The 12,687-nt window shown below is 36.5% G+C and overlaps 1 pseudogene; it reads right to left on the bottom strand.

Moving 5' to 3' along the window:
- Positions 1 to 8,222: 8,222 nt before the first annotated feature.
- On the bottom strand, positions 8,223 to 9,233 carry LOC118856470 (annotated as a pseudogene).
- Positions 9,234 to 12,687: the final 3,454 nt, after the last annotated feature.

Below are 12,687 nucleotides of genomic sequence, written 5' to 3' on the forward strand. Positions count from 1 at the left end.
CAATGAGGGATTCAGTACAATATTGATCGAAAGTGGTTCATTTGTTCGATAATACCTGAAGCATGTTTACATTCCTAGGGATGTCTAAAATACAGAGACAGTGATATGGGAAGAAATTGTGCATCATATTCCTGTGGAAGACAGAGTTTTCATGAAGATATCAGAAGGTTGCTCTAATAGTACCCCTAAGTTTTTGTTACTTCTAGGGTAATGGGGGGAGGTAATGGCTTATTTTAATGAATTATGTATTTCCTGTATTTTTGTTCTTATTTTACCTTTTGTTTTTTTATAAGAAATGTAATATTTTATTTTTTCCAAATTACATTTAAAAACAATTTTTAACATTTGTTACTTTTTTAAATTTGTGTTTCAAATTCTCTCCTTCACCCTTCACTTATAGAGAAGGAAAACAATTTGATATAAGTTGTATATGTGGAGTTTTGACAAAAAATTAATGTTATTCGTGTTATGAAAGAAAACAGACAAAAAACCCAAGAAAGCTAAAGAAAGTAAAGAAAAAGTAAGCTTGAATCTGCATTCAGGTTCAATCAGTTCTTTTTCTGGAGATGGACAACATTTTTCACCATAAATTCTTTGGAATTGTCTTGCGTCATTGTATTGCTAAGTCATTCACAGTTAGTCATCATACAATACTGCTGTTACCATGTATAATGTTTTCCTGGTTTTGTTCATTTCACTTCTCATCAATTCATATAAGACTTTTCTGGTTTTCTTCTTTTTCTGAGAGCATCCTGCTAGTCATTCCTCATATCACAATTACATACAACAACTTGTTCAGCCATTGATAGACATCCCCTCAATTTCCAATTTTTTTTACCACCACTGAGAACTGCCAGAAATATTTTTGTACATACAAGTCATTTTCCATTTCTTATATTCTTTGAGCTACAGAACTATTAGTGGTATCTCTGGTCAAAAGGTGTGCATGGTTTTATTGTCCTTGGGGTATAGCTCAAAATTGCTCTCCACAACTCCACCAACAGTGCATTAGTGTCTCAATTTTCCCACATCCCTTCTAACATTTGTCATTTACTTTTCATGTCATATTAGACAATTTGAAAGGTATGGAATGGTAGCTCAGAGTTGTTTTAATTTTTATTTCTTTAATCAATAGTGACAGAGCATTTTTTTTTCCATATGACTATGGATATCTTTGGTTAATTTGTCTGAAAACAGCTTATTCACATCCTTTGATGGTTTGTCATTTGAAGAATGGCTCTGATTTTTAGAAATTTGACAGTTTTCTATGTATTTGAAAAATGAGGTCTTTATCAGAGAAATTTGCTGTAAATTTTTTTTCATGGTTATGATTACTGTGTATTTCCTTCCATCTTATTTTTCCTCCTGTTTGTTCTCTCTCTCTCTCTCTCTCTCTCTCTCTCTCTCTCTCTCTTTCTCTCTGTCTTTGTCTCTGTCTCTCTCTGTCTCTCTCTGTCTCTCTGTCTCTCTGTCTCTCTCTCTCTCTCTCTCTCTCTCTCTCTCTCTCTCTCTCTCTCTCCTCTCCCTCTCTTTTCACTCATCCTCATCCTCAAAAGTATTTTGCTTTTGTCTTTCACCTACCCCAATCTGCCCTCCCTTCTATCACCCTTCCTTTCACTTATCCCCTTTTCCTCCTACTTTCCTGTAGGGTAAAATTGATTTCTATACTCAATTGTGTGTGTATGTTATTCCTTCTTTAAGCCAATTCCAATGAGCAAAATGTTCATTATCTCCCCTTTTCACCTCCCCCATCTTTCTTTCCACTGTAAAAGCTCTTTCTGAGAGGGAGTTATTTATGAATTTTACTTCCTTTTTTGTTAGTCATGCAAAATACTTCCATAATAGTCATGTTGTGAAAGACTAACTATATTTCCCTCCATCCTATCCTGGCACCTCCCAGTTATTCTATTCTATCCTTTGACCCTGTTCCTCTTCAAAAATGTTTGCTTCTGATTACCCCCTCCTCCCATTTGCCCTCCCTTCTATTATACCCCCTTTCCTATCCCCTTCTCCCCTACTTTCCTGTAGAGTAAAATAGATTTTCATATCCAATTGAGTGTGTATGATATTCCCTCCTTAAGCCAAATCCAATGGAAGTAAGGTTCACTCATTCCCTCTCACATCCTCCCTCTTCTCCTCCATTTTTGTTAACCTGGACAATTTATGTTTTTGTAGATATTCATCCATATCTCTAAGGTTGTCAAATTTATGGGAATACAATTGGGCAAAATAATTGCTAATTATTTTTTTTTGATTTCTTCTTCATTAGAGGTGAACTCACCCTTTCATTTTTGATACCGGTGATTTGATTTTCTTCTTTTTTTTAAATCAAATTCACCAAAGGTTTATCAATTTTATTGATTTTTTCATAAAACCAGGTCTTTGTTTTATGTATTAATTCAACAGTTTCTTGATTTCAATTTTATTAATCTCTCCTTTAATTTTCAGCATTTATAATTTGGTATTTAATTGGGGATTTTCAATTGGCTTTTTTCTAGCCTTTTCAGCTGTATGCCCAAATCATTGATCTCCTTTACTCCTATTTTATTCATGTAAGCATTTAGAGATATAAAACTTCCCCTAAAAACTGCTTTTGCTGCATCCCATAAGTTTTGGTATGTTGTCTCATTGTTGTCATTCTCTTGAATAAAGTTATTAATTGTTTCTCTGATTTGTTATTTGTCCTGCTCATTCTTTAGAATTAGATTATTTAGTTTCCAATTAATTTTTAGCTTATTTTTCCATGGTTCTTTGTTACAAATAATTTTTATTGCATCATGATCTGAAAAGTATGCTTTGACTACTTCTGCCTTTCTGCACTGGATTGTGAATTTTTTATGCCCTAGTACTTGGTCAATTTTTGAGTATGTGCCATGTACCACTGAGAAGAAAGTATATTCCTTTTTATCTCCAGAGGTCTATCATATCTGCCTTTTCTAAGATTCTGTTTACCTCCTAAACTTCTTTCTTGTTTATTTTGAGGTTAAATTTATCAAGTTCAGAAAGGGGGAGGTTGAGGTCTCCCAATATTATAATTTTGCTATCTATTTCTTCCTGTAACTCCCTTAACCTCTCCTCTAAGAATTTGTATGCCATACCACTTGGTGCATATATGTTAAACAATGATATTGCTTCATTGTTTATGGTGCCTTTCAGCAGGATGTAATGTCCTTTCTTATCTCTTTTAATTAAATCTATCTTTACTTTTGCTTTCCTGAGATTAGGATTGCTACACCTGCTTTTTTTACTTTAGCTGAGGTGCAATATATTTTACTCCAGCTTTTTACCTTTACCCTGTGTGTATCCCCCTGTTTCAAATGTGTTTCTTATAAACAGCATATTGTAGGATTATGGTTTTTAATCCATTCTGCTATCTGTTTCTGTTTTATGGGAGAGTTCATCCCATTCACATTCATGGTTATGATGTCTATCTGTGTGTTTTTCTCCATCTTATTTCCCCCTGTTTATGCTTTCATTTCTACGTTTCCCCTTCCACTCCTCAACAAAGTTTTGCTTTTGATCGCCACTTTCCTCAGTTTACCCTCCCTCTTTACTCCCCTAATTATCTTACTGTTTCCCACTTGCTACTTCTCCCCTCCCTTCTGACCACCCCCTTTCCTTTTTCCCCATTTCCCCTCCCACTTCCCATAGGACAAGTTAGATTTCTATACTTATCAGGGTATGTTATTTCCTTCTTGAACCAGATCAGATGACAGTAAAGCTCAAATACTGCTCTTCTCCCTCCCTTCTCTCCCTCTACTGAAATGTGTTTTTGTGCCTCTTCATTTGGTGTAATTTGCCCTTTTCTACTACCTCCTTACCTCTTCTCTCGTAGCCCTCCCTTTACATCTCTTAATTATGTCTTTTATCCTTATATCAGTTATTTTATACAGACATTCACAATCTATGTGTATCCCTTTTAATTGTCATAACAGTTGCACTATTCTCAAGATTGACATATATATGTATATATATATAAAACATACCTAAGATGATATAATCCTATATCAAGATGCAAATAATTATTGATTAATAAAGCTTGTGGGGGTTTTTCCCCCTGTTTAAGTTTTTATGTCTCTCTTGAGTTTTGTATTTGGAGATCAAATTTTCCATTGAGTTCTGGCCTTTTCATCAGGAACGTCTGGAATCCCCTTATTTCACTGAATGTCCATCTCCTTGCCTGAAAATTTATGCTTAGTTTTGCTGGGTAGTTGATCCTTGGTTGTAGTCCCAGCTCCTTTGCCCTTCAGAATATCATATTCTAATTTCTCCTGTTTTTTAACATAGAAGCTGAGAGATCCTGCGTGATTCTGACTGTAGTTCCACAATATTTGAATTGTTTCTTTTTGGCTGCTTGCAGTATTTTCTCCTTGACTTTGTAATTCTGAAATTTGGCTACAATATTTCTTGGTGTTTTCAGTTTGGGATCTCTTCAGGGGGTGATCGGTGAATTCCTTCAATGACTATGTTGTCCTCTGGCTCTCTGAGCATTTGTCTTTGATAATTTCTTCGAAGATACTGTCAAGGCTCTTTTTTTCATCGTGGATTTCCGGTAGACCAATAACTCTTATTCTCTCTTGGATCTATTTTCCAGGTCAGTTGTTTTCCCTAACAGATATTTCTCATTTTTTTTTCTATTTTTTCCTTCTTTACATTTTGTTTTATTACTTCTTGTTGCCTCACAGATTCATTAGCTTCATTGCTCAACTCTAATTTTTAATGAGTTAGTGTCTTCATTTTGCTTTTGAGTCTCTTTTTCCAGTTGGTTGATTTTACCTCTCAGGGTGTCATTTTCTCTATTTAGATCCTGAATCTCCATAGCCATTTCGCCAATCTTATTCTTTAGGGACTTGATGTCACCAGTGCATTTTTTTTCCATTTTTTCTTTTACCTCCCTAATTTGGTTTTTAAAATCCCCCTTTAGCTCTTCCAGTAATGCTTTTTGGGCTGGAGACCAGTTCACATTACCTTTTGAAGTATCAGATGTGGGCATAGTGTCATTGCTACCCTCTTCCAAATTGGTATTTTGATCATGTGTGTCTCCATAAAAGGAATCAATGGTCCTTGGTTTTTTGTGTTCTTCTTCATGTTGCTTAGCCTTTTCCTGGCTTTACACTAAATATCCGCTTTTGGGGCTCGGGGCTCTCTGTCCCAGCTTTCTTATTCTGGGATGCAAGTTTAATTGTTGGCTTTGTGAATTGCAGCCTTCAGTTTCCTGAGGTGTGGGGGAGGGGTCTGGCTCCCTGATGTCTCTTTCCCTAGGGTTTCTCTCCAGCACTGTTGCTCTTCAGCAATGGTCTCAGCTCTTCGTTGTTTGAGCTGGTGTCTGGCACTTCCCCTGGGGGAGCAAGAGTATGTCTGGGCTCCTGGTGTTGACCCCTGCTGGTTCTGCCCCTCTGAGACTCAGGAACTCCCATGACTTGGCCACTGAAGTCCCACTTCTATCTCCTCTATTCCAGCATTCTTTCGTTCTGAGGAATTCTCTGGGTGAGTGGGGAAGGGATTAGAGCTGATTACCTGGCCATTATGTCTCCTGGAACTTCAAGAAGCAGCGTTTCACACCTTTGGGCTGAAAGCGTCAGGAGTTGATGTCTCACGGCAGGTGGCGTTGCACTGCCTGTCCTCGCTTCCATAGACTGCGGTCCTGTGGTGGGAGACCTGGGGATCTCTGCCGGTTTCGGGCACCCAGCTTTCTCCCAGCCTGTCTCCCACGTGGGTTTCCTAGCCTACCGCTTCTGCTTTGGTGCTGCCTGGAGCAGCTCCGAATGCCGAGGGCTCTCCTAGCCCATAGATTCTTTCCTTTGGCCTTTCAGACTCTCCTGGCTGGGAAATTTGCCCCACTCAGACTGCTTGCAATTTCTAACTCTCTCAGATCTGCTCAAATTCACTTCTTTATAGGAATCTGACAGAACTTTGAGATAGCTCCACACTGTTTCCATGTGGCCATCTTGGCTCTGCCAGTGTGACAATTCTTATACTGTCTTTCCTTGGATTGTTCTACATTTCAGTTGTTTTTCTAATTAGATGTTTTGGAGAGAGGATTCTGAGAAGGTGGCAGTATAGGTCAGAAAATTCTAAGCTCTAAATTTTTCCCCCACAGAAGAGATAAAATAACACCATAGGGTGAACAAAGTGCAGGTAAAAAATAAATAAGAAATAGAGGCATGACAGGGGTCTTCCTGAGACAATTTGAGAATATTAGAAGAAAAATCCCAGGAGACTTTTGATCCTTGTGAAGAGTAAACACGTCCAGGCTAGGGTGCCTTTTAACAACAAGCTTCAAGCTTGGGAGTTGGTTTGGGAGGCTGCCTTCCCTCCCCAGCCACAGGAACTTTTATGCTCAAGATAGTGAGTGGAGTTGGGCATTTGAGACCAGGAAGATTGAGGGAACCTCTGTTGACAAGGAATGCCAGACTCAGCTGTCCTGAACAGTGGAGGCCATAAGCAACCAGTACATACCAGGTGAGTGCAGAAGCAGTGGCGTAGAGAGCCTGTGGCTATGGGCATTTCCCAGATAAAAGAGAAAATATTGCAATTTTTGTAATTTTCTTGGATTGCTTTTATTTTTTTCTCTTTTTTCCTTGTTCTCTCCTATTTAATTTTTGAATTCTTTTTTATTTTTTCATTATGATTTTTTATTTCTTTTTTCCAATTGTTTAAGTTTCTTTTCAAAATTTTCTTGAATTGCTTTTATTTTTTCCCTCAGTTTTCCTTCTTCTCTCTCATTTGATTTTTGAATACCTTTTTAAGTTCTTCCAAGATTTTTTTTTGGGCTTGTGACCACATGATTTACTCTTTAGGGTTGAAGTGACTTCTTTTTTTAATCTCAAGATCTTTTTCTGAATATGAACCCAAATCTTTTACACCAAAGTAACTATGAATGGCTGGATTTTTTTCCCTTTGCTTACTCATTTTTGGTTTTGATTTGTCTTATTTTATTTTTAGCAGCTTATTATTATTATCAAGTTTAAACCCAAAGTTGTGGGTGATATTGCCATAAGCCTCAGGTCCTTCTTACTGTTGTTTTCTGAATTCTGTCCAGGGGCTGAGTCTCAGAGACTCCTCTCTTCCTCCCCTAAGCCCTAGCCACACTGACCTGAATATATTCTTGCTCCCTGTGGTACTACATTCAGCAGACTCATTCCTCCTAGCCCACAGGCATAGCCAGGGATCATATGTGATCAGCACTGCTAGATCTCATTTCTGGAAAGAGTAAAGGTCCTTCAATTTTCCCTCACTCAGCATCTGCTATTTTTTGTTTCTTTTTTAAAAAAAATTAATTAATTAATTAATTTTTACTTTTCAACATTAACTTTTACAAGATTTTGAGTTCTAAATTTTCTTCCCCTCCCTCTCTTCCCTCTCCCCAAGATAGCATGCAATCTGATATTGGCTTTACATGTACATTCATTTTAAACATTTTTACATTAGTCATGTTGTAAATAAGATTTAGAAACAATGGGAGGAACCACAAGAAAGAAGAAACGAAAAAAAATAAAGAGAGAGAGCCAAGTGTATGTTTCAATCTGCTTTCAGAGTCGAAAGATCTTTCTCTGGATGTAGATAGCATTTTCCATCCTTAGGCTTTTGGAGTTCTCTTAGATCTTTGCTTTGCTGAGAAGAGCCAAGTCTATCAAAGTTAGTCATTGCATAATGTGGTTGTACTGTGTACAATGTTCTCCTGGTTCTGCTTGCTTCACTCAGCATCATGTCATGTAAGTCTTTCCAGGTTTTTCTGAAGTCTGCCTGCTCATCATTTCTTATGGATCAATAATATTCCATCACACTCATATACCCCAACTTGTTCAGCCATTCCTCAATTGATGGGCATCCCCTCAATTTCCAATTCTTGGTCACCACAAAAAGAGCTGTTATTTTTGTACATGTAGATGCCTTTCCTATCCCATAATCTTTGGGATATACACCTATAAATTGTATTCCTGGGTCCAAGGATAGCATCTGTTTTTTTTTAGATGAAAGTTTGTGAGGTAAAAAGTTTGTGAAGTGAAAGTCTCAAAGGTGAAATTTCTTGGGGCTGTGAATGATGTGAAAGTTGAGGTAAGATTTCTTGCTGCCTACTTTGCTTCTCTCAAGGCCTATTGTTTGTTGATTCAGTGGAGCAGGCCTGGAGGTTTTTCACCTCAGTTTGATGAAACTTTAGCCCCTGGAGTCTTCTCTGAGTTTCTATCAAGATGTCTTAGGAGGACAACTGCTTTATCCCTTTATTTTTGCTGCTCTATGCTCATTTCATGGCAATTTTCTGTCTGTGGAGGAAATATGGAGAGGCTGAAAATTTCTGGCCTACTCCACCATCTTCCCAGAATGCCCTTCAGGCAATATTTCATCTGCCCCTACACCAGTAGGGCAGTGAGTCTCAGCTTGTTGTTCCATAGAATCAATATCAATGTGTGTCCTGAGGGATAAAGGGACATTATTGCCACACCAAAAATGGAACTCAATGTTGAAAAACTTTTGTGGGTGATGTAGATGCCAATATAACAGAGTATCAAGAGGATGAGGAAGGAGAACATAGCAATCATTGCTCAAAGGTGGGCCTCTCTGCTGGGGTCTCTGGAGGTCTTGACTATGACCTGCATCCTCTGGGTGTGCTTCCACGAGGAGAAGAGTAGCAGGAAACAGGATATGGCCGACAGGAAGAAGGGGGGAACATTTAAAAAGTTTATTCCAATCTTTTCAATGAAGTATTGATTTCTATTCACTTGGACCTCTTGAGATTCATTTCTCTCATTTTCTGTACTGATAAGGGTTCTATTGTAATAAAATTTCTCCAACATTATAAATTCAATGATCGAAGAGATGGATAAGGGCCCCACCAGAAATATTCAGACCACTTGCTTGACTCTCCACTTCAGCCAAAAGAAGAAGGGATGGGAGAAGTTGGCAATCCTCAGGAAGTAGAAAACACTGAGGGAGGTGCCAAACCAAACACTTGAATTGTGGGAAATTGCCCACAAGAAATCCAGAATCTTCCTTTGATTCTCAGTGAATCCATCCTGAAACAATATGACTAGAAAGCTCTTACATTTCATTGTGCATAACAGACTAATTCTGGAGATGGCCAGGACAACCAGGATGAGATCAACTGCTGATAGTTTCTTGCTCTTGACCCAGTCAATGAAGTTCACCAGTGCCATGAATCCATTCCCTAGAACCCCTGGTAGAAACACTCCAAATATCAGAAGCAGTAGGATTTCCTCTACATGACTTTGCATGTTGGTAAAGAGAACAAGTTGAAGGTTATCACACTTTTTAATATTGCTATTACTGCTATTCAATTTCCAGCCAAAGTGTCTACAGAATGATATGCATATGCCTTATACTTAAAAATGTGTTAACTTTTTTTCTTGTATTAACTGTAGTCTTTTGTCTTATGCCCAAAAAATATAGAGCTCTGACCAAGTATCTTCATCAGGATCACTCTTGTTCCTTTCCACTGGCTCAGTTAATTCTGTCCAGCATAGACACAATATCTGTGTAGCAGTTCTACTTTCTCCTGTGAGATGATCCTGGCAAAGCTGAGATTTGTTTGCTAAGATGCAAATGGGGCAGAGGTTGTCTTTCAGTGTTTTGTTCTTTCTGCCTCAGCCTAATTTGGATTCAAATGCCTAAGCTGTATATGATAAGCCTTGACCACAATTTATGAGACAGACTTGGCAAAATTCTGAATGTGGAGATGAAATGTCATTTCCTTCGTCATCATCGTCATCATCATCACCACCGTTGGTGTGACCATCTGTGCTATTCATAAACAGCAAGAGATTTAGTTTTTATGGTAAGCCACAACACACACACACACACACACACACACACACACACACACACACAAAATAAAGAGCTCTAAAATATCTTCACATTTATTCATTCAATGAAATTTAAAGTAAATTTAGAAAGATATTGAAGAGGGCAGATGAAACATTGAGCACCTACAAAGGTAAAACTCCCTCTGCAATAGAAAGATGCTCAATCCCAGAAATGCATAAGAATTAATTATCTAAAATATAAATAGAACTTGTTTGATTAACCTGGTTTTAGTATTTGTAATAGATACTGAAAGCAAAAATACATTCGATTCCACCCAGAAAACATTAAGAACAATAAGAAAAAATTCAGTAGCCATAAAACATTCATCACATATAACAATAAAGGAATATGCTCTGAATTCATTCATTATAAGAAAAAGAAGTATATGTTGACCCAGGAAACAAATATTATCCAAATGTCCTTAAATGAATACACAATGCAAAAAATGTATCTCTAGATCGACATTAAGAGGTTGGTATAAAATATATCTTGCAGTTGCAATTAGGTAAAAAAAAATTTCAGAATAGTATTCTGAATTTGCAAAAGAAAATTTTGAAAGAGCTAGATAAAACCATTATATAATGGTGGAAGAAAATATATAACAAATATTAATGATTCTCAATTTTTAAACACCAAACAATTATACGGTGAATTTCATAAAAGTCACAACAAAGCGGGAATGAAAATAAAAATATAATAGTAAAACACTTTGAAACTTCATTATCAGATTATGATAAATAAAAATTATTTTTCAAAAAATTTCTGAATAGCTCAGGTAGTGAGTTAGGTATAACAGATATAGGAAGGGAATTAAATGGAAAAAAATTGGGAATATACCTTCTTTACTCATATATGCAAAATAATCACAAATTTTATTAAGTTATAGAGAAGACTTACACAATTTGTGTATTTTAAGACTACAAAATTTAGACTTAAATAAAAGTGACATTAGTAAAAGTTATAAAGCGATGGAGTTATAAAGAGATGGAAATAAACAATTTATTAAATAATGATTGAGTGCAAGAAAAAAATCTGTAAAAAACCCAATAACAACATTTAAAAGATAAGGTCACTACTTTTCCACTGTATTGTACTAACCATGTATAGTAAGGAAACAATAATCATTACCTTTTATTTTATTGGACATCTATGTGTTTTTACCTAGGATATAGTGACAGTCCCCCGGTTGTGCATTAAGAAATGTTTTGGAAAATATTTGACAATTAACCTTCCAAAATATGCATATATATATATATATATATATATATATATATATATATATATATATATATATATATGTGTGTGTGTGTGTGTGTGTGTGTGTGTGTGCATATATATATATATATATATATATATATATATATATTCTGGATAGTTAAGTTTAATCTGTATTATTAACATTTCTCTATCACTTCCTTAAGTCAACACAAATAACAAAACAATAAATCAATCCTCGATTTAAAATATTTGCTGGTTTCTGAGGTGTAAATGCTCATTTTGAAAATTTAATAATCGGCTCTCACAAGCCAGTTTGAGCTGGTTTTAACACACCCTGCACGTATTGTGCAACTATATTTCTTCCCTTCTCCTGAGTCATGAAGAAGAAGAGATAACAGAGATACTAGAAAAGCCAAACAAGTAGGCTTTCCACGTAAGGTTTATAGTTTCAGGGGCCATAGATAAATTCAAAAATTGAGTTGCTCTTTAGTCTTCCTTTGGCTGGGATGACATCCAGCATTGAGGCAAGTTTCTTCTTTAAGCTATTCTTAAAGCCCTCAGGTGGTTCCTGAAGCAGTGAGAAGGAATACTTTCCTTTTTGAATAGTGAGTGAGAGTCAAATGGGCTAGTAAAGAAGTCTAATAGCAAGGATCATGGCCCAGAGGATTGATTTAAGGAATGAAGAGGCAGTGATAAGAGGGAATGCCTGGAAGAGATTGGTTTTTTTTTTTTCATCTTTGCTGGAATGAATGAACATATAGATTTACAAGCATGAATTTTATCTCTGGAAATGTTTCTCCTCCACAGTAGCAAACTTTAGGAATAAGTTCCTTTACCAGGCTGAGCAGGAGAGTGGAAAGTCCACTGATTTTGAAGCCAGAAGAACAGGGTTGGAGTCCCACCCCTACCTCACATTATGTGTATGATCCTGACCGTGTCACCTAATCTCTTTGGGGCACAATTCCATCATCTGAAAGAGAAGGATTTGAGGTAGATGTTCTATAAATTCTCTTCCCACTCTAAATCAATAATTCTATGACTTTATTAGACTAGGGTGGAAAAAAGAACAAGATGACAGAAGATAAAAGAGGGAAGAGATGAAGAAATCTAAGGATTTACTCTTGGACAGAGAAATCTGTGCTGTCTTTAAAAATTAGTTTTTACTGATGCCTTTTGTTAGTTTTTTTTTTAATATGATAGTTTTCCTCGTTGTCCTCCCAAGAACCCATCAGTATTTTCTGAAGACAAAAGAGAAAAAAAGAAGGGGAAAAATATAAGCAAAACTGATGAACATGTTAAAAAGTGTGAAAATAGATCAAAGAAAGTCTAGACATGTTTCAAGAAACTATCAAGGAAAACTGCCCTGATATCTTAGCTCTAGAAGGTAAAATAGAAATTGAAAAAATCCACTGATCATCTCCCAAATGAGATACCGAAATGACAATTCTGAGGTGTATTACAGCCAAATTCTAGACCTTTCAGTTAAAAAATGCTTTAAGCAGTCAGAAATAAATACCTCAAATATCATGGAGCCATAGTCAAGATCACACAAAATTTAGCAGTTTCTAGGTTAAAGGAGATGAGAGCCAGGAATATGATATTGCAGAAGGCAAAGGAGCTAGGATTACAGCTAAGAATAACTTACCC

Source organism: Trichosurus vulpecula, chromosome 7 (genome assembly GCF_011100635.1).
Source record: "Trichosurus vulpecula isolate mTriVul1 chromosome 7, mTriVul1.pri, whole genome shotgun sequence".
NCBI lineage: Eukaryota > Metazoa > Chordata > Mammalia > Diprotodontia > Phalangeridae > Trichosurus > Trichosurus vulpecula.